Here is a 23406-nt window from a genome sequence, read left to right on the forward strand (position 1 = left end):
GGAGTCTATTTGGATTTGTTCATAATCATTACTTTGTCTTTGCAGGTTTAGATCCATCAGATTCTGTATCCATGCCTTCTGCTGTGATGGCTCCTATAGCATACAGATGTATATCTGGGCTGTTCAGATGAGCCACTGCTGCCCTTGGCTCTGGGGGTTGTGGGAGTGCGTGGTGTTCTGCTGCCCTTAGCTCCGGGGGTTGTGGAAGTGGGTGGTGTTCTGCTGCCCTTGGATCTGGGGGTTGTGGGAGTGGGTGGTGTTCTGCTGCCCTTAGCTCTGGGGGTTGTGGAAGTGGGTGGTGTTCTGCTGCCCTTAGCTCTGGGGGTTGTGGAAGTGGGTGGTGTTCTGCTGCCCTTAGCTCTGGGGGTTGTGGAAGTGGGTGGTGTTCTGCTGCCCTTGGATCTGGGGGTTGTGGGAGTGGGTGGTGTTCTGCTGCCCTTAGCTCTGGGGGTTGTGGAAGTGGGTGGTGTTCGGCTGCCCTTAGCTCTGGGGGTTGTGGAAGTGGGTGGTGTTCGGCTGCCCTTAGCTCTGGGGGTTGTGGAAGTGGGTGGTGTTCTGCTGCCCTTGGATCTGGGGGATGTGAGAGATCATGAAATCCCGGAGGAATCATCAAGGCTGAGCTGGCTTGTGTCATTCTGACATAGGCATTCTGGAAAGAAGTGTGATCCTACATCCAGTGGGAGTATTCATGGCATCGTCTGAGAGTCAGCTCTGAATCTTCTGTGTGTGATGTTTTTCTGATGTGGCAGGAAACTCTACCTGTAGGTGGAAATAGGCAGCTCAGTAAGAGGGAAAAAAATCTGTTATTTTGTTATTTTAGATCATGTGTATTCAGAGGTTATCAGCTCAGATTTTTGTCATCAGCTCACAGTGGAGTCATGCTTCGGGAACTATACAGAATTATTTTGTTATAATGTGTGAGTGTGTTTGTGTGCAAGCATGCTACTGTATGAGTGTACATATGTGTGTACACGTTTTTCATCATCAAACCATGATCGTTCTGAATGTCCTGTGTGTTTTGATTTCCTCTATCAGTTTGAGCCAGTAGCAATGTCCTGTCTGAATGATATCACTATGAATATGAGGTCTACAACTTGCTCACTGGATCTGTTCCCTGCATGGTTTCTTAGAGGCAGTGATGTAGGTAGTTGGTCCTAGTATATTTTCTATAATAGACAGTAGCTTAACAAAGGTTAACAAAGGGTGTATTTCCATCCTGCTTCAAATATGTAGTTGTCCTTCCTCTTTAGAAGAAGCCAAGCCTGGGCCCATCAGGTCTTCTTATCAAACCTGATAAGTTTTCTTCATTTTTAAGCACACCCAATATTTTTGATAAATGCCAGTCAGGTTGAAGACCATTCCACAGTACTGAGTCTGCCTTCCTTGGAGTATCTAATGATCTACTACAAGCTTCTGTCTCTGGAAAGTGTGTTTTTTTAAATGCTTTTGATACTCTTGACACCTGCTGGGCAGGAGGTGTGGGTGTATATGTGGAAGGGTGGGCATGTGAGTTTGTTTCCATTCACCTACCTGAGTAGCTGCGGTTGGTGATTAACTGGAACATATGAATGATACTGAAAACACACGCAGGTTAGCATTCCCACGCATACCATCATCATCACACTCCAGAACCTGAAGGGAGGGGGGGGAGAACAGAGAGTGAAACATGTGTGTGAAGGAGATGTTTTTGTGTTATTCTATCACATAAAATATGTTTAATTAAAATCATAAAGATAGCTAAAATGGTAAATGAACCTTCCTAAATTAAATGGTACAACTAAAAATTTTCCTTTAGGTGAAGATACGGGTTAGGTGTTTGTGGGTGTGTGTATATGTCTGGGAGAGTGTGTTGGTCACATACTCTGTGTTGGACTGTTCTGTATTGTCACAGCTGCAATCCTGACTTCTGATGTAACGCAAAAATGAGACAAATTGTTAAGATTGACACTGAATGTTAATGAGCAAGAAAGAGTGTGTGTGTGTTTGTGTGTGTGTGCGTGTGTGTGTGTGTGTGTGTGTGTGTGTGTGTGTGTATGCATGTATGTGTCTCACCTTGCTCCTCCTGGCTTTTCCCTGTCACTTTGGCTGGCATTGTGGTTTCCCTTCTTTGTTCTACATTGAAAAGTGTGAGTTATGCTTACCCAGTGCTACATGACACCTGTCATCTGCTCTTCTGGGTCTGGATACGTTAGAAGCAGATTAAATTGTTTTTACCACACATAAAAAATGTAGGAAGCAAGTAGTATACAATCCAGCTGTAAAGCCAGTAGCGTACAAGAGAGCAGCATATGATATAGTACAGACTAAGACATAAGGCCACCACCAAACACCTTTTGCGAAAACGACCTTATCTGACTGACACCCACACGTACTCTCACTCACCTCCCAGGACGGTAATCCGCAACACCGCATAGCCATTCTGCGGTCCACTGGCGTCTACGCCGCACCGGTATTCGCCAGAGTCCTGAGAGCTGAGGTGCATGACACGAAGAGTGAAGATGTGTGTGCTCCTGTTGTCGAAGAGGTTTAAGCGGCCCTTCCAGGCCAGACGTTTGGCACGGCCACATACACATGCTCCTCGCATGAGGAGCCTGCCACCCAGCAGAGATACTTTTCCTCATAGTCAGCATGGTAATGACAGTCATGGCTCATACTCTCTCCCTCATACCCCATAAGTTCATTGCACTGTGCAGTCGAGCACAGACCTAGCTCAGAACGTATTAATCATACACACACACACACACACACACACACACACACACACACACACACACACACACACACACACACACACTTATCAATGTCAGTAATTAGTGACAAATCAGTGGATTAACCAGTTACATTTTTTTTCAGCAATTTATTAAAATCACTTCAATAGTTTAAGGAAACCTACAATTTTGAGTAGATTTGCTATGACGTGTTGTATGTGGACGCTATACTGTACGTTATAACAGTAGGAGAAGAAGGCTGGATCTCATTTCTGCTTTGGAGTCCTGGTGTAAATGCCCTCACTGTCATAATGAGCATACAAACATACTGAGATTTGCGTGCATATGCAAGCGAACACACACACACACACACACACACACACACACACACACACATGCACACAACAATTTGTAGAACATGCAGAATCTAAGCAGACAGTTCCCTCTTCAGGCAATGGACTGTTACTGTGCTTCTGCTATTTTAACTTATGGTATCTGCATGCATGTGTGTATGTGTTTGTATAAATGATGTATGTGTGTTTGTGTGTGTGTGTGTGTGTGTGTGTGTGTGTGTGTGTGTGTGTGTGTGTGTGTGTGTGTGTGTAAATGATGAGTGTAGCCCTGTGGGGAATGGAATGTATGTATGTATGTGTAAGTATATCTATATATTTCTGTCCTTTCTTCTCATTGTTTGAAGGAGAAACTGTGAAATTGTTTAATTTCATTTGTATACTTGATTTAGGAGCGTTATTGATTGTTCTGTTACTTTGACATTGAACATTAGGATGAGCCAATCAGGGGATTGGGGGAGGAAAGAAAGAAGAATGGAAAAGAAACAAAGGAAAGGAGAGGAGACGAAAAAGGAGAGAAGGTAGACAAAGTTTGCAGCTATAACGTGGAAATCGTTGTAGATGTCTGAACTGTAGAGTGGAAGTGGATGGTCAGAGAGAGAGAGAGAGAGTCTTGTTCACCCACTGCTGAGGACACCAGAGAACTGAAGAAAACTCCAGCATGGAGTGTTACGTTCAGCGAATGTCTCAGTCAGAGGGCGCATATGAGCTAATCAGCGCTCAGAGAGGTCACTGCACAGGCTAGTTATGTAGGGGGCATTGTCTGGAACAGGTGGTGTAATAGCTAGCTAAGTCGTGTAGGGAATGATGAAAGAGACGCGAATATCTGGACCGAGGTCGGAGATTCCAAAGACATTCACCTTTCCTTCGTACACGCTTAAGCAACCTGCGCACCCTTGACCTGGATTCCCCACTCCTCTGCAAATGGCACTGAGTGAGTTATAGCAAAATGTTTGTGCTGCTCCATGAGGAGTGAAGCAGCCATTTTAGTTTTTTTCCAGGCTCTATGAAGCCAAGCAATGCTTCTGGCCTGCAATGTAGGACAACGAATACACTACCGGCCAGAGTTTATTCATGATATCCCTTTAGCTGTATTGCCATTTTGCTGTTTCTTTCCCCAACCAGAGGACATAGAGGTGGACCCACACTTAGTAGACATATATAATTTGAATGTTTATGTCCTTAAAGAAGATCTAAAATGGCTTCTTTATTTCACATGCTGATTCACAATGCAGTGGATCCCAGACAGCTTTTAACAGATCCAACAAAGCTCTTAACTGAGCCCACACAGCTAGGAAACCATATCCTTTTATGACACATACACTACCCAGAAGACGTAAAAGTACACGGTGATGGAAAAGCATATGTATTCTACCTGAGCAAATCCATGCAAAACTCTTGGCAAACCTGGATGTACTGAGTAACAGTGACTACTTCTTCTGCCCATGACATGCTTAATAATAATAACAACAACAACAACAATAATAATAATAATAATAATAATAATAATGATGATGATGATGATGATAACAACAGTAGTTGAAGTTACTGGAATATCCTAGCAGGTCCAGCTTGATACTATAGTTTGGTGCTATTGTCTAATACAGGACTTCGCATACTGATTGGCCAACAAACATTTAATAAGCTCTTTTTCTGTTAACTTTAATGTAATCACTTGGAAAGTATTGCTAAACCACCAGTGGAAGTTTATCTAAACTGTACCATTGAAGTGAACTTGGAATGTTTTAGCTCCTTCAAACCCTTTCAACCATCATTTCTGCTTTGCTCTTTTTCTTCACTTCTAGGTCCAAATGTCACTCCTGTTACAGTTGGCAGTGGAAATATTTTTGTGTAATTTTCATTACATCAGGTGCTTGCATTACATCTTAAATTATTTAGTCAGTCTCCAGCTAAAATGTTTCTTATATCTTTTTATTTTTCATTTTGATTCTCAGGTCATCTAGTCAGTCTCCAGTTAATTTTTTTTCTTATATCTGATAGTTTTGTTGTGTGATTACACGTTTACACAAGAATTTCCTCTTGATCTGATTATATTCAATATTGAATGTATAATATTTATGAGTCACAACTGGCATGGCCCTGACTGGACTGGGACTGGATTTTAGGAGTAAAGATTAGATTATAGACACTCCAGATTACAGAATAATCTGGGAAGATCATCATTTAAGATCATGATGATATCCAGATACTTTTTGTGATTGTCAGGAAGAACAAACTGACTTCGAAACTAGCCTGATTATCCTGTAGTGTGAGGCTGGCATTAGACTCCTCCCTTCCTCTTACCCCAGGGTGTCTTCTCAGTGCACCCTCGGAAAATGACACTGAACTCTATGTGTTTTAGGGTTTCTGGGGCAAAACTGGAGCCTAACTCACACCCCAAGCAAAATATGTAGTCTTCATCAGACCTCAGTGGTTTTGCCCTGCAAATATACCTACCCTAGAGGTCATAAGGTCACTGATTCTGCATGGCACTATAAGAGGTCAAAGGGTGAGGAGTCCATGAAGGTGATTGGTGAAGAGCAGGCACACTATGCTGAAACCCAGGGGCCAAACTGCTCGCTCACACTCAGCAATTTGACCCAGGAGGATGGCAGCATCTATCATTTCAGCTTCAGGACCAATGGCTCCACCCAGGAGATGACCAATGAGGATGGAGTTACGCTGGAGATCACAGGTGAGGAGTTTACAATCACAGGATGTGGTGTAGCCTACATTTCAGATGTTTGTCATTGTTGGCCCCTCCTGTCTCCATGATTTCCTGTCATAATGATGTTTCATATTCTCCATTCCTGTTCCAGTCCTTGTTTTGGTTTTTGCTGTTTTCATTAGTTATTGCCTGTGCATTTTTAGTCCTCATTACCTTGTGTATGTAAACCCTGCCTTGTTGCTTGTGTGTTTGCTGGTCATTGTTATTCTTGCCTCCTTGTGTTTATTCTAGCCTCTCTATGTGAATCGAGGCATCTGTTTCTAAGCTATGCCTGTAGTTGGATGTACTAAGCACTGTCGTGTTTGCTCTGCCTGTGTTTCGTAGCCTGTTTATGTAGTTTGTGTTCCTAATTGTAGCCTGTTTGCTCATTCTCCTGTTATTGTGTTGGTAAATTGAGGCTGGACTGTGACTACAACTCTGATTATGGATTTGCCATAATAAATCTTACTCTTCTCAGCATATGCATCTGCCTCACAATCGCACCACGATATACTGTTGCTATAGAAACTATCGACTTGGCAAAGGGCAGCCTACTATCTGTAGAAGGTCATCACTGGGTCTGAGACGCTATTTTTTGTTTTATTTGTTGTATTTTATGTTAAAACATTTTAACATACTTCTCTAGATATTTTTGTGTGACTGCCAATGATACATCAGTAACTGCCTCCTGTGTCTGTCTCTGTCTATCTATTTATCTATCTACAATGTATTTTTCTGGTGAGAAATAAGGAAAAGATGTTATTCTTGCTGTATTGTTAATAAAAGCATATTTTGACCCAAAAAGGTAAAGAATTATTAATAAGTGTCCTTTCAGAGTGTAACTTAGAGCGGTGAGGAGGCGGATGAATACACTGAGAAGAGCAAAATTTATTGAGGGCAAATCCATAATCAGAGCCATTAGAACAGTCCAGGGTGAGTGAGCCAATACAAAGAATATGAGAGTTTATCATAAACACAAACACATGGCAACATAAAAGGGAAGAAGTTTATAAGGAACAACAGGACTTACATACTGAGGGATATGCATAAATAACTAGGACAGGCATACAAAACAAAAGCTAGGCATACAAATACAGGTAGCAAGACCACAACAGGGCATTAAACAAACAGAGCATTGGATTCACAATGACCAGCAACAAGACTTAACTAATGCAGGGCTTAAATACATGGTCTAACTAGCATTAAACAAGGCACAGTTGGTATAAATAATGGGTGGGGGAAAATGAAACACATACATAAAACAAAGACATAAGACAGGGAAACCATAGAGACAGGATACTTGGGAGAGCCAATCATGACACAGAGAGGTTAATGCACATAGACATGAAAAACTTACAACCATTCACTACCACTCACTCAAGCATGGTGCACTAAAGCAGTGTCAGCTAAATTCTAAAGTATACAAACATTCATTTGTCATGAAAGTTTGATTACACAGATGTAGCTGTGGAGGTGGTGTCCTTGTTGGATGTGGTGCTGGAGGGCAGCTGGGTGACGCTGACCTGTGGGACATGCATCCCTTCCCTCACCCTCAGTACCTATGTGTGGCGTAAAGACGGTCGTCCATGTGAGCAGAGGCATGGGGACAACCAGCTGGAGCTGCCTCAGGCTGACCCGGCTGACAGCGGCAGCTACATCTGCTCCATATTAGACCATGAACACCTGTCCTCCTCCTGTCCATCACAGTTGAGTGTGAGTCGATCATTTATTATGATTAAGGGCTTCACAGAGAATATTGGTTGTTCAACCAAGTTTTGTTTGGAACATGTATCCAATATTTTATCTATCAGTACAATTAAATTAAATGTCTCTTCTTATTTATTTACTGTCTACAAATTATATATTTTAGTCTGTAGTCTGTAGTATTAATACTTAATGTAGGGTATTGTTTATGTTGTTTAATGGGTCAAACATCAACGCACACAGACTCAAACACAAGACTTATATACACGCACGCTAAGGCAACACAATAAGGAGCAGGTGAAACACAAGGAGGACGTGGCCATACAGACGAACACACACACGTTTGGGGGAGGAGGGGCCATACCGTGACACTTACAAGTGGACACACACACACACACACACACGCAAAAAAGAAAATCATTAAAATTTCAATAAAGACACACACTCAAATTAACTCATTATCTAACAAATGGAGACACACACATTTTTTTCAGGACAAATGATGCTAGAAACAAGATATACACACTCTGTCTTCATGAGCACAGTGCCACACTGCTGACTGGCTGCAGGTGGAGTGGGTTTGTACTGGAGGATAAAGGACGTCCATTTTTGTACCAGATGAGTGTTGGACTGTCAGTCAGGCTGCAGGTGGTTGTACAGTTCAGAACTGCTGCTTCTCTCTCTGTCATTTCAGGCAAAATGTTCACATGGAGCTCTTATATAATCAAAAAATAAATAAATAAATGATTAAATAAATAAACAACAGGAGTAATATCATATAAATGAACTGATTAATGTTTATTGATCTGTCTTTTGCTGTTTCACTACAGTCTCACAGAGTGCTAGAGAAGGATGAAATTACACCAACTACAGACATGCAGGCGCAGCGTGTGGAATTTCTTTCTTTCCCCTGCCTTGTTGTCCATGGCAAGTAACTACTAGCTACAGTTTAAACCTTCTTTTCTTGTGTTGTAATAAAGGTACATGAAACTCTGGGTTTGAGATGCTATTTGCTGGATGTTTGTAGTTCATTGCTCTCTCCCAAGATGCCTACTACATACATAGCATCTTTTAATTGAAAATAGGCTTTTGAAAACACTCATTTAATTTGTTTTCAGAAACACTTGCAGTTCTTTGGCATGCAAGAAGTGAATGAACAAATTTGTAGTTTGAACTTGTCTGAATTTTGCCTACTGAACCAAACTGTTTAAACTGAGATGTAGTTTATATCAGAGAACAGTAGCATTGATTTCTCTCACCTGTAATGTGAAGTTGAACTCCAGGATAGTAGAGATATTTATCTGTTTTGACTTGTGCTTTTACTGAAACTCTGAAGCAGTACATGTGTTGGCCACATTACTCAATCTGAGGGAGAAGTTTTGATGTTTATCACCCAAATACTGAATTCTGCCTGAAAACTCTGTCACTTCGGTATGTAAAAGTGCCATTAATAAACACTGTGGACCCCTATAAAACATATGTCAGTTAGGATGTACTTCACACTCCATCCTATTCCAGAAGTCCCTGAAACATATGATGCATGAAAGAGGTCATTAGAGGAGTCTGGGCCCCATAAGAGAGTGGGAGTTATCTTACAACTTCACTTCTCGCCTCTCTAACTCCAGCAGCTACTGCAGAACTCTGAGCGGATTCTGAGCTAAACCACAAAGTGAGAAGAGCTTGTAGCAGGGTGGGGGAGGAGCTTGGGAGAAGTGGACACTAGTGATTCTGAACAACTTAACGCTCAGTCACATAATATATGAGGTTGAATAAAGAGAAAAACAAATACATTTATATCTGTATTTTGTAGTTATAGTGGGGTTGTGAATTTTAATCTTACCACAGTGTGCTCTTAATCTAAGGCTGCCCTAAACTTGATAAAAACCACAAAGCACTCAGCAAGCTCTGTAGCAGTGGTGTGGGGAATGTGGGGGGATTTGGTAACCAGTGTATCCCTACTCTTCAATTCATGGGTCCGTTTTTCAGACCAAATGTGAACAGGATGTAGATGGGCAACCTGCATTATCAGGGAGATGATAATCAAACTTTCTGCTCTAGAAGAACACATCCTTGCACCCTCTGGTGGGAAAATAATTAATTGCTTAAACTTACTGGCAGAACAGTTTCACTGCTGTTTAAATGTGAGTATTGAGAGTTTAATCGAAATATCTCATTATCTCACACCCCTCCGCACCCATTTTGAGAAAATTAGGAGCAATTCGGAATATAAGGATCAGTAAGTCATGATCACATGTCAGTTCCACTACTGTAATAAAATCAAATCAAATCACGCAACTGAAGCTGGCTGACACAATATATTTCAAAATAGTTTTGAGCTGGCTGTCATTACAAGTGTCTGTCTCTAACAGTTGGATGGTTCTAATGGATGCATCCCAATTGCATACTTAGAACCAGTCATTTTTGTGTATGGTTTGGAAGGACACTATTGGAAATGGAAAGGGAGGAGCTTTTCTACTAAATCTACTCACATCATTTGTAAAAAATTGTAGACAATAACAAGTTTAGTAGTGATGGTGGCTGATGAATGTTTAAATGTGACTTAAATTACTTTTACTTTAGTAAAATTATTAATAAATATAATAAATCCAATTACCTTTAGAAATAAAGCAAATAACTTGATATTTACTGAAAATATATATTCGTTTGTTTTTGGTTGTTTTTGTAATCCAGTTCATAATTTAGCATCATAGTGGCTATAGTTTTGGCTTTTAAGCACAATTTAATGTGACTGCAAGTGTGTGTGTGTGTGTGTGTGTGAGTGTGTGTGAATCAGCTGCTTAGGGATGGAACCCACCCTGAATGGTTAACTGAAGGCCAGACACTCCTGATCCTGAAGAGCCCCCAGAAAGGGAACAATTCCATCCAAGTACCGACTGAAAACATGCCAATAACATGAGTTAACATCAAGTGACTACTACGGAAAATTAGTAAATAATTAGTAGTAAATAATTAATATAATTATCAACAAGAGCCACCTCCTCTACATGGATGATATCAAGCTGTATGCCAGAAGTGAAAGAGACATTGACTCACTAATTCATCTCAGGATATACAGCAGCGACATCGGAATGTCATACAGATCTGATAAGTGTGGACGTATGAGTGAGGCCAGTCCTGAGAAGTCAGCTGAATGGGAGGAACAAGATCTGAGCTATGAACACTGATGATCTACGAGTCATCAGACACCCCGCTGGTATAATTAGCTGGCCTAATGAGGAGATAAAAGCCACTGACATCAAAACAAGGAAACTCCTCACAATGCACAGAGGGTTTCAGTCCAAATCCATCACTCTGAGATAATACACTAAGGGGAAAGAGGCTGAGGACTAGTGAGTGTCAGAGCCACTATGCAAGATGAAACAACCAAGATCCAGTACACCAGGATGTTGGCCCCAAGTGAAGACGTGCTTAGTGAGAACCTCAGACAGCAGAAACAGACATGTTGACATTTTACAATGAAAAGCCACATATGTAAGTAATGTAGTGCAAGAAATAACAAGGACAACAAAACTTTAACAACTTTCAGATTTATGTTCTATAAAGTCTTCCAACTGCCAAACCAGTTTTTGTCCAGCAGATGGCGAAATAAACCTGTGCTTATAACCCCCTAAGGGTGAGCATGTGTGTGTGTGTGTGTGTGTGTGTGTGTGTGTGTGTGTGTGTGTGCCTGTGTGTACATCTTTGTGTGGGTGTTTGTGTGGTTTTTATGATGTGCGGAGAGTTTGAAAACTATATGATGCTTCTCATCACATCTCATCATGTCTCACCACATCTCTGCTTTTGCGCATTTCAGTCAGGAGCTGTAGTAGGTCTGCAGGAGGTGGTCAGAGCTCTGGGGACAAAGTTGTGGAGGACAAAAATAAATATTATAGACAATAATGAAGATTATTCATCTTGTTATCTGTCTCTTTCTCTCAGGTAAGTTGTTCCTCCCCTTCAGAAACTTATAGTCTTTGAAGTAAAGCAGTGGGTGAATTTGACAGACACTCCAGAACACACATATAAATGGCTTAAAAATTTACATTTTTGTGCATGGTAACCTGATTGACAGCAACAAGATACAAAACATCTGGAGTTACAATAACCAGATATGAAAGAGAGACACATTTAAGTATATTCATAAGTGGGCTCAAGGTAACAGAAAGTACTTCTGTAAGGATCCTTGTCAAAGAGCTGAGGACGTCCTTGTTGATTCAGATAAGCCATCCAATTGGAGATACAGCCTGATGGATGAAGGGACAGACTTCACTCTGAATATTGCTCAACTGGGGAAGGCAAACTCTGGCAAATACTAGTGTGGGGTGGACAGAATGTTTAGTGACACATATAATGATGTAATGCTTAATGTTTTAGATGGTAAGCTTTTAACATTAGAGAGATCATTTAGTTTATAAAGATGAAACTACAATTTTAACATTGGCTGATGATACAAACCCTGCTAAATAATTACAGAAGTGTCTTTTCATACTCCTCCTTTCTCTCTCTCTCTCTCTCTCTCTCTCTCTCTCTCTCTCTCTCTCTCTCTCTCTCTCTCTCTCTCTCTATGACAGCACCACAAACCTTTGCTACTTCAACCTCTCAGTCTCCTTCTCCAACCACAATCGGTTTTGTGGGAAACATTTCAATATCTGTCACCATGAATACTACAGGTACAACACACACACAAACATACACATACTGTATGTTTAAAATCACTACAGCAAAAACAAAACTGGAGATAAAACTAGAGTAGGGTAAATAATATAGGATACACAAATGGCAAAATTATTTTTGTAAAATTGTAGAGTGAAAATATTTAATTAAGTGCTAGATTGAGAATCTTTGAGAATATGTCCTGACAAAGGTCTTAAAGTCATGATGCTTTTGGGGGAACTGCATTTGAGTATTTTAACTGTCTTAAAGTGAATGGACTAAATAAATAAGTAAACAAACAAATAAATAAATAATCTAGTGTAGCAAAGATAGACTGAGTAACATTTATGAGTGGGATTTCTCTCGCTACCAGCTTACATAAAGCCCACAGGCTATCAGGGTTGAACACCGACAACTGTCACACATAAACAGCAGACTTTTATACACGCATACTAATGATACAACAAGGAGCAGGTGTGGAGCACAAGGAGGGCGTGGCCACACGGACGAACATACACACACAAACACACACAGGGAGATGTTTCGGAGGAGGGGCCGTACCGTGACACTATACTGTCCTACAAGAATTCTTATTCTAGAAGGCCTATGACTCTCTAACCGAGCTTCCTCTGAAAATCCTATCTGACTGACCAAGAAGCCTGGTTGTTTCAACGCTGTTGACCTGTCGCTCATGCACATTGTTGATTTTCAAAATAACAACAAGGAGGTTATTTATTGTTATTGCAATAAAAATGAAAAAGATGCAATAATTGAAACATTTGGTAATGTGGGTTGATAGTAAGGCAGATGCAAAGGCTGAGAAGAGCGAGATTTATTAAGGGCAAAAACAAAATCAGAGTCATTATAACAGTCCCGAGTCAAATAACCAACATGAACGTGTGTCATTTGGAACACATGACAACAAACAGAACAAACCACAAAAACCAGAAAAATAAATGAACATGCTAGCAGAGAGAAACTATATGGAACAGGTTGCAGATAAACGGGCAACGACACGAAACATAGAACACAGGTTAACTATACATAAATCAAGGCAAGAGCACAGTACAGTGTAGTAGAGTGGACACAACAGAGGCTACAACAAATGACAAGCCACAAGACCAGGAAAATGCACCGTTTAAATATACAAAAATCTAAGGAGAGTGAAAGTAGAAAAAGAAGAGAACAATAACAGGCAGGGGACAACCACATGAAGGGCAAAACTAAAAACGAGGAAAAGCAAAGCAAAAGAAAGACACGAGGGTGGTAACCTAGGAGGTCATGATCGAGCAGAGGGGAATAGCACATTTATTTTGAATTGATCTTTAATGGAAAACAGTCAGAACCTTTTCTGCCAAACTGTACGTGTGCATCGATCCATCCATCTCTCTTCCCCTCTCTATCTCATTGATGATTTATTTAGTGATGTTTCCTCAAGGCCTATAAAAGGACACACAGGAAATAATATCAGAGCAGAATGCAAGGACAATTGGTATGACAGGCACACGCACACGTACCTTCATGTCTTAAGAAACTGAAAAAAAATTACATGTTTTGGGTTATCTCCACTGAAAAAAACATTCTATTCCTGCAGACTCTATATAGCTAAGGTAATGTAAAGTAGTCTAATACTAAGAAAGCTGTGTACTGTATACTTCCAGTAGTCATTAAAAAATTCCAAGATCTAGATGCATATCATCTCAAAAACGTTATGAGTATTATTATTATTTACAGTCAAGATTCTAGAGTTCTAAAGCAGTTCTATAACTGTGATGTAACTGATATGATGAACTCACTGCAGTATTCTCATAAACAGGAGAGCTGGATCTGGAAGTGTTACAGGTAGGACAGGGCTTGAGGCCAACGTTCTGTGAAGCACAGAGTCCACATGTGCAGTTTTAATGAGAAACCCTGAATAGCTTTAAGGTTACATGTTTAGGAAACCTTCCACTGGAGTTTTTCCATTGATGTCCTTTTGCTGTTGACAGTCTGCAACTCAAATAGAGGTCTCACTCTGACACCAAGAACTGCTAGAAAACAATTAATACTCACACTGTCATTTAAAGGATCTGGTTTGCAATGACATGAATTCTATGAATACTTTACCAGGTATAAGACTCCTCATTGACAAAGATATCCAAATTTCTTTAATAGCTCACCTCATAAACAGGTTCATCTGGATTTCTCCTTTGCTTCTTGTACCTGATCTCAAAAAAGTCAATGTTCAATGTAACAAGTTTTCCTACATTAATAATGTGTTTTTGGAAGAACAGAAAAAAGTACTGCACAGTTATGATTTATAAGTATAATGTAATATAATACATTTCACTTCAGTTTACCTTCTTAAATTTTGTCTCTTCATAAATAAAACTACTGAGAGAGGAACAACAATCCCACAGATGCCGACTCCAACAGCTACAGGCAAAATGTAGAAGTGACCTGCTGAGAGAAACAGACATACACACACTATTGTTCATACACACAATATAGGGCTTTTGTAATTTGATTAGCAAATGAATGAGTGAATGAACTGATAAATGAATGGGAAACATAAACAAATAAACATAAACATTAATGCATGTCTGTGTGTCACCCTTTAATGTGACATCTGTTGAAGGTGATTTCAGCACCCCGTGTTCATTCTGAGCCACACAGTAGTACCAGCCACTGCTGATGGTGATGTAGTTCTGTCCAGATCCTTCAGGTGAGGTTCCACCTTCTTTAAACCAGGTGTAGTTCTGTACAGGTGGGCTGGCATCACTGCTGCAGGTCAGAGTCACTGAACTCTCCTCCACTATTTCACCAGATGGACTGATGGACACTGATACATTCTTTGGAGGATCTAGACCAGAAAATAAAGTAAAACTTCAGGGAAAATGCTTTAAATTATCTTTTACATTACTCTGTGCGAAAAAGGTTACACAAAAACTCATAAATCATCAGTACACCCAACATTAAGAAACACAGCTGTAGAACTGCTCTCCCCAAGTGCATTATGGGTGTGGCATGTATATTCTCCAGTGTCCTCTGAGTAAATGTTGGGGATGCTGTAGGTCTTTAGTTTTCCTACTGATGTTTTCCCCTTAAACATCAGTTCTGCACAGGTGGTTTGGCATCACTGCTGCAGGTCAGAATCACTGAACTCTCCTCCACTATTTGACCAGAGGGACTGATGGACACATTCTTTGGGGGATCTATTAGTAAATATTACTAGTACATTTCGAATGTAGGTAGTGGAATTATATTCTTTAAAATATTTCAAATGTAGGTAGTAGAATTATATTCTTAATATTAACAGTTTTTTGATTAAAATGTTTTGTTACATTATATGTCTGTAGATTATAGTGAGTAACACATAATTTAAATGTATTTCTTAAGAGGAAGCATAATAAACTCACATCTGACAGTGAGAGTTCGAACAGGAGAGGGGAGATGTTCATATCCTCTTACAGCACACCTATAACTGTCTGCATCCTCACTGCTGACTGGCTGCAGGTGGAGTGGGTTTGTACTGGAGGATAAAGGATGTCCATTTTTGTACCAGATGAATGTTGGACTGTCAGTCAGACTGCAGGTGGTTGTACAGTTCAGAACTGCTGTTTCTCTCTCTGTCACTTCAGGTAAAATGTTCACATGGAGCTCTTATACAATCAAAAATAAATAAATAAATAATTAAATAAATAAACAACAGGAGTAATATCATATAAATGAACTGATTAATGTTTATTGATCTCTTTTACTGTCTCACTACAGTCTCCCAGATTGCTAGAGAAGGACAACATTACACCAATTACAGACATACAGACTCAGGAGGAGCAGCGTGTGGAATTTCTTTCTTTCCCCTGCCTTGTTGTCCATGGTAAGTAACTACTAGCTACAGTTTAAACCTTCTATTCTTGTGTTGTAATAAAGGTACATGAAACACTGGGTTTGAGATGCTATTTGCTGGTTGTTTGTAGTTCATTGTTCTTTCCCAAGATGCTCAATATATACATTGCAGCTTTTAATTGAAAATAGGCTCTTGAAAACACCAATTTCAGTCATTTGCAGAAACACTTGCAGTTCTTTAGCATGCAAGAAGTTAATGAACAAATTTGTAGTTTGAACTTCTCTGAATTTTGCCTACTGATCCAAACTGTCTAAACTGAGATGTAGTTTATATCAGAGAACAGTAGCATTGATTTCGCTCACCTGTAATGTGAAGTTGAACTCCAGGATAGTAGAGATATTTGTCTGTTTTGACTGGTGTGTTTACTGAAACCCTGAAGCAGTACATGTGTTGATCATCGTTTGTCACATTACTCAGTCTGAAGGAGAAGTTTCGCTGTTTATCACCCAGATAATGAATTCTGCCTGAAAACTCTGTTCTTTTATAAATATCAAGTGATTCCACATCCTTAACTGGGTCTATGACCCAAAATGTATCTGTCACTTCATGATCTTTTGGGTATGTAAAAGTGCTATTAATAAACACTGTGGACCCCTTTAAAACACATATTTTAGTTGGGTTGTACTTCACACTCCATTCTGTTCCATCAACCCCTGAAACATATGATGCATGAAAGAGGTCATTAGAGGAGTCTGGGCCCCATAAGAGAGTGGGAGTTATCTTACAGTTTCACTTCTCTCCTCTCTAACTCCAGCAGATACTGCAGAACTCTGAGCGGATTCTGAGCGAAACCACAAAGTGAGAAGAGCTTGTAGCAGGGTGGGGGAGGAGCTTGGGAGAAGTGGACACTAGTGACTCTGAACAACTTAATGCTCAGTCACATAATATATGAGGTTGAGTAAAGAGAAAAACAAACAAAAATATATCTGCACTTTGTAGTTATAGTGGTGTGAATTTTAACCTTAACACAGTGTGCTCTTAATCTAAGACTGCCCTAAACTTAAGAAAAACCACAAAACCCTCAGCAAGCTCTGTAGCAGTGGTGTGGGGGATGTGGGGGGCTTTGGTAACCAATGTAAATTAACTTCATTAAATGGGAACAGTGTGTCAGAAAATTTTTATACTAGATATCAGAATTTTCCTAATATTTGTGCAGGTTTCAACAGTTTTGGAAATTTTACGAAGAAAAATACAATTTTGATAAAGACTGCAGTCTTACCCAGAGAAATGAACAGAGTGATTAGAGTGAGAGTTAGAAGAGGAGTTTTGAGTGACATCATTAAACAAACCTGCACAGACACACAACAGCACACATCACAGCTGAGTTCATCACATTTCTGCTTCTGTTTACATTGTTTCAAATATCAGTCAGACTAATCTGATGACACAACTGTATTACTGAGGAGATTTGGCTCTTGTCATCTCATTTCAATTCAGTTTTATTTCTTGAAGGCTATTTAACTCTAGATCGAATCACAAAAGGATTTAGAGGAATCATTGTCCTGACTGTAAATGCAAAATGTGAAAGCAACTGTGACTAAAAACACAAAACCATTCTACCAACTTTAGCAAAATAAAAAAGAATGACTTTATTAGCAAAGTAGGACTGGACATGAGAATGTACCTTGGTCTCAGTAAATATTTTCACAACACAAATCAAGTAACAAGACCATGTAACACGTGGTGACCCGAGTACTGAAGGGCAAGGGGCAGGATGCACAGAATCCAGCGACGTGGACAAACATTTATTAACACAAAATGACAACAGCACTCACACATATTACAAAGGCAGAACATGAACATGTAAAGGTTGACAAACAATCACAAGAAACATGCATACGTTTAACATTGATGATATGAACATTAACCTTGACATTAACACGTTACATCAACAATGCCCAACAACACTGTTTAAATACATAGACATGACGAGGTATAGGTGTGTGCAGGCTTGACCACAAACAATAATCCTCCCACTGCAGGTGGCGGGCCAAACCACGTGACTCGCGGGAGGCGAGCGTTCCATGACAGACCATTTGTTTTAACCACAAACTACTTTAGCCATCCTATTTAAAAATATTTTTAAAAATGTAAAGAAACAGCAGTCCATCACAGAATCATAGAACAACCATGCACGGTCCCAGATGAAGGTAATGCCTGACGTTAAAATAACAGAATTGTCAATGGCAATTTTCTACTGGTACTGCAAATTAGTTCATGATTAGACAATCAATTTCTAGGAAATTAAATCATAATCTCTTTTCTGTTTATCTATATTCTGTTCATCTTTATTGATGTTGCATTAATACTGTTGTGACCTAAAGAAACAGTCTTACCATTCTGTGACAAGACTGATCACCAGTGTTCAAATATCAAATGATAAGAACAGAGGCAGCACAAAACTAAAAAGCTAGATGTGGTTAACACATTTATTTCCTTCCTCTTTTAGGGTATGCTTGACCTTCCTGGCTAAAGCAGCTTTGTTGCATGCTCATGTGGTTTTTAAACAGGTGCTGAGAAAGAAGGCCCTTGCAAAGAGGCAGCAAAATACCTCCAAGTAAGTTCCACTGAGTTTGTATTTATAGCTTGTGATAATGAAAAATAAGAAATATGCATATCTGTGAAAAGTCAATTTCAAAAATATGAAATATAGACACCTGCTGCCATCCTCCATCAGCCTTGTGCTGTTATCAAAGTACAAATAAAGCTAAAGGCAACTTCATTTTATGGTCGTTCAACAATATGCTCCACTCTTATAGTTTGGAAGTAGGTAAAGACTGGGACGAAGGTGTTCCCTTGTTGCTGTTTGCGATACGTGATACAGTTCAAGAGTCTTTGGGGTTTAGTCCAATTACCCTAGTTTTTGGTTGTGAAGCCCGTGGTCCTCTCAAACTATATGAGAAGTGGTTAACTCCTGATACAACTAGCCCTTCATTATCTGTGGATAAGTTTGTGACTACAAGCTTGTGAATGGTTAAATGCCACCCATATCAAAGCTAGACACAATTTAGACTCGGCTCAAGAATCTATGAAAGGTAAATATGACCGTGCTGCAGTCAGTCGATCATTCGAGATGGGTGATAAAGTGTTAGTGCTTGTAGCCATGCCTGGTTCAACTCTTCAGACATGTTTTTCTGGTCCATGTCGTTCAACAGAAACTAACACCCACAAATTATGCTGTGAGTACCCCTGATCGAAGACGTAAATCTCCTGTTTGTCACATAAATATGCTAAAGCCATATGTTGATCGTAATGCTGAGTTGATCGTAATGCTGAGTTACTGTCACTGCTACTGTAGCTCATTCTTGTCCCTCTCCCAATTCAACCACTGTAATGTCAGATTACACCCCAGAACAAGATGGTCTTAGTTTTGATAGAAACAGCATTCCTACTACCAGATTACCAAATTCAGAAGCATTGAAACAATTGTCTACTAAGTTATCATATTTATCTTTAATGGCTCAGTGTGATATTTTCACATTGATTGACCGGTACCCTTCTCTTTTTGTTGATGTACCTACCCGTGCATCGGTTTTAGAGCATGATATTGATGTACATCCCTATCGTGTGAGCTCTCATTAACGATTGTTTCTGATAAAGAGACTGAATATTTGTTGGCAAATAATCTTGCAAAGCCCAGTAGTAGTTCCTGGTGCTCACCATGTCTGTTAGATGGTACTTTTCATTTTTGCACGGACTAAAGGAAAGTAAATGCCGTTATGGTACCAGATTCATTCCCTCTCCCCAGAATGGAAGATTGTGTAGATAGAGTAGGTTCTGCAATGTTTGTCAGCAAATTAGATTTACTTAAAGGTTATTGGCATCAGAGATCTCTGCTTTTGCTACACCGGACACCTTTCTGCAATACACAGTTATGCCTTTTGGATTGTGTAATATCCCTGCTACCTTCCTTTCATTTTGAAAGGTGTATTGAGTTGTGAAGCTTATCTCGATGACCTTGTTGTATATTCAGATACATGGGAACAGCATTTGAGGACACTGGAGACTGTATTCTCTAAGTTGCGAGATGCTTCATTAGTGTTAAATTTGGAAAAGTGTGAATTTGGGAAAAGCGTGGTTAGCTACCTTGGAAAAATGGTGGGTCATGGACAGGTGCGTCCCTTGGATGCTAAGGTACAAGCCATCAAAGCTTTTCCGGTTCCTCGGACAAAACGGGACCTACATCGGTTTTTGGGGATGGCTGGCTACTACCGTTGCTTTTGTAAAAACTTTTCAGATGTTGTCTTACCTTTGACTTCACTTTTATGCAAAAACACTTCTCTTGTATGGACTCCAATTTGCCAAAATGCTTTTGACTCTGTGAAAAGTTTTCTGTGTAGTTCACCTGTACTCCTTGCTCCAGATTTTACAAAGCTTTTTTAACTCGAAGTATATGCTAGCTGCGGGTATGGAGGACTCAGCTGGTATTGACCACCCTGTTTGTTACTTTTCAAAGAAGTTTGTAAAACATCAGTTAGCTTAAAGTACAACTGAGAATGAAGCCCTCATGCTCCTTTTTGCTCTGCAACACTTTGAAGTTTAACTTGATGGTAGTTCAGATCTAATCACTGTTTATACTGATCATAATCCTTTGGTGTTTTTGAACCAGATGTGTAACTCTAACCAGTGACTCATGCGATGGTCAATGATTATACAGGGATTTCCTCTCAAGATAGTTCATAAAAAAAGGTTTAGAGAATGTGATTGCTGACACATTGTTGAGAATTTAAGGTATGCTGTTTTTTTGTTTTTTTTTCCCCCCACAGGTCTCACACGTAAGGGGGGGGGGGCGTTACACTCCTGGAGTGCTGCAGTGCGCTCCTGGTCCAGTTTGGGATTTGGGGCTGTCTGTGCACGTCATTACTGACCCCACCCCTCATTGAGTGATTGCTGGGTTTGCTGTGGCTTATCTAAGGACCCTGCTGCAAGAAGATGGTGACTTGCCCAAGCTCATTTTTGCATTAGTGTTTCGCTGTATGAATTGTGAGTTTGAAATCTTTGCTGTGCTGTGCTTCCCTTGTCTTGATATACACATAGCTTGTGTATGTGTAGCTCTGGATGTTAGTATTCCCTGTGTTTTGTTTATGATTGTGATCCCTGTGATAGATGAAAGGTTTTTGTGTATGTTTATGTATAGTTTCTGATTGTAGGGAGTGGTACCTGTTGGTTTGGGTTTGGGGTTATTGTCTGTTATTGTCAGGGAGTTAGTATAGGATTGTATTTTATTTTTGTCCTGTAAAGTGTAGTTAGTTGTGGTGTTTCTTTTGGTAGTGTGGGTTTTGTTTGTTATGTTGGCAAATAACCACTCCTGAAGTGATATATATATATATATATATATATATATATATATATATATATATATATATATATATATATATATAGTGTCTTTGTTCACCATTTAAATACACAAAATTTCACCTCGTCTACCAGTTTAGTCCAGTGTTAAATCATTCTACCTACCATCCTGCTACCAATCTTTTCCAGTGCTGTTGCAACCTCACCACCTAGACAGAGTCGTAACAGAACTCAGAGTGCAAACATATAAACTGACATATTTCTGTGAGAATAATGAGAATTATGCAGAGATGTCACTGTAATCATAATTTAATATGATGAGAAGTAAGGGCTGCAGTTTTACTTGACCAAAGATCTCAGACACAAGAGTGGTGATGGTTGGATTATCAGACCTGTCTTAGAAAACCTATGACTGTCATCTGCTTGGGTGTTGTCTGCATGACGTAGTGCCCATGTGTTCACAAAAAGGAAGATCAGCTCTAACAGTGTGGAAAGACCTCATATGGTAATACAGCCCAATATGTATTGATATATTTATTTGATTTATATAACTAAAATTGTCAAAGTTTTTAGAAATGTTAAATAATAACTTTTCAAAATAATTTATGTATTTGTTACAATAGGGCCTTGCACCTCTTTTTCTTTTAATATTTGTACACACAGGTCTGAAAAACATTTGTAATATTGCTTAAAAAATATTTATCTGCAGTTAAAGTAAAATTACACCAAGGTAAAAAAATAAATAAATAACAGGCAAATGAAATATTATTTTTTCATCCATGACTGACAAGATTAGTATGACTAAAGTATGAAAAAATGTTTACCAGTTAGTTAAACAGAAGCAGAAATATGATGAACCTTTCTGTATTTGCTGTTGTGTGTCTGCGCAGGTTTGTTTAATGTCACTCTGAACTCCTCCTTTCTCACGCTCATCACTCTGTTCATCACGTCTGGACCCATTCACACCTTTTAAAAAGAAACTGCACAACGATGTCTCAACATGATTACATTAATGTATCCTCTTTTCATAACTGAATGCAGTGTTCACATTTAATAAAGATTAGGAAGGTTGTGGAGGATATCTTTAATGGGCAAAGACATATACAACTCAGCATATATTGCAATAAGTTTGACCATGATCAACAATGTACATGATGATGATTCCAGTGTCTTAAACTTTCACCTGCCAAAGCCACCAAAATGTTCAAAGTTCAGGGTGTTATGGCAAGCGGTTTTAACATATAATGGCTTTTGTCTGACTATGCATAATACAGTTTTAGATATCTGCACTGTCTCTGTCGTCCTCTGTTATGCTGCTCAATCTGACCACCAGCAGGAATACATGATCTTCAGTGTAACAATTTGTGGATATACGTTCCAAAAGCCCTGGTGTATCTGTAACTTTAACCTTCCTCCCTGAGACCATGCCTCTCTGGTTCTTGCAGTCTTTTGTCACAGGTAAAAAGGAGAAACTGTCTTCAAACACCTGCCTCCCAAGGATGGTGTTTCCTGACGAGCTTGAGCTCATGTGATGTTTTAAGCTCTAAGAGAGAGAGAGAGAGAGGCAAAGACAGAGACAAAAAGAAACTAGTAGTAGTTGGTTATCAGTAGCAGTCACCCCATTTGGAGACAAAATAGAATGTCAAAGATCCAGAATCAAATCATAAAAGAATGAAAGAATCATGATACGTTCTGCAGCTAAATTCAAGTCAAAGTGAGGTAACTGAAATATATTATTTAGAAGACAATCTCTGATTGTTTTGATTATTTGTGGTATGGTCAATGAGCACTTCATGTTCTTTTGCAGGCATGACATTCTGGATAATCTATGTAGTAAAGTGTCTAAAAACCAAAACACTCAGGACTTGTTTATACCTTCCATGTGTTTAATGTCCAGATTGAATCTGGATATACTTTGGCTGGATTCCATTTATGCTCTTCACTAAAATGTGTCCCTAGTGTGATCAGATGAGATTGGATTTTACTCTATCCCATAGAAAGCACAACTACATGAAGCGGGCAGGGGGGTGGACCCAAGTGCAGAATGTCTGCTGGGGGAAGCCAGTGAGTGGAGGGTTGGAGTGAACTGGAGTGGATGGT

The 23406-nt window shown here is 39.6% G+C and overlaps 1 pseudogene across 1 annotated transcript in view; it reads right to left on the reverse strand.

Annotated features, from left to right (window-relative positions):
• LOC118242660 (B-cell receptor CD22-like) overlaps window positions 1-15655 on the reverse strand; it is a 127915-nt pseudogene extending 112260 nt beyond the window's left edge. Inside the window, exons 1-3 of the transcript XR_014118318.1 lie at window positions 15580-15655; window positions 15069-15316; window positions 14753-14964 (exon numbers count right to left, since the gene is read on the reverse strand). The product of XR_014118318.1 is annotated as a B-cell receptor CD22-like (transcript). The remainder of the gene's footprint in view (window positions 1-14752; window positions 14965-15068; window positions 15317-15579) is intronic.
• Between the last annotated feature and the right edge of the window lie 7751 nt (window positions 15656-23406).

The sequence above is a fragment of the Electrophorus electricus genome, chromosome 18, assembly GCF_041902795.1.
Source record: "Electrophorus electricus isolate QZ-2024a chromosome 18, ASM4190279v1, whole genome shotgun sequence".
NCBI lineage: Eukaryota > Metazoa > Chordata > Actinopteri > Gymnotiformes > Gymnotidae > Electrophorus > Electrophorus electricus.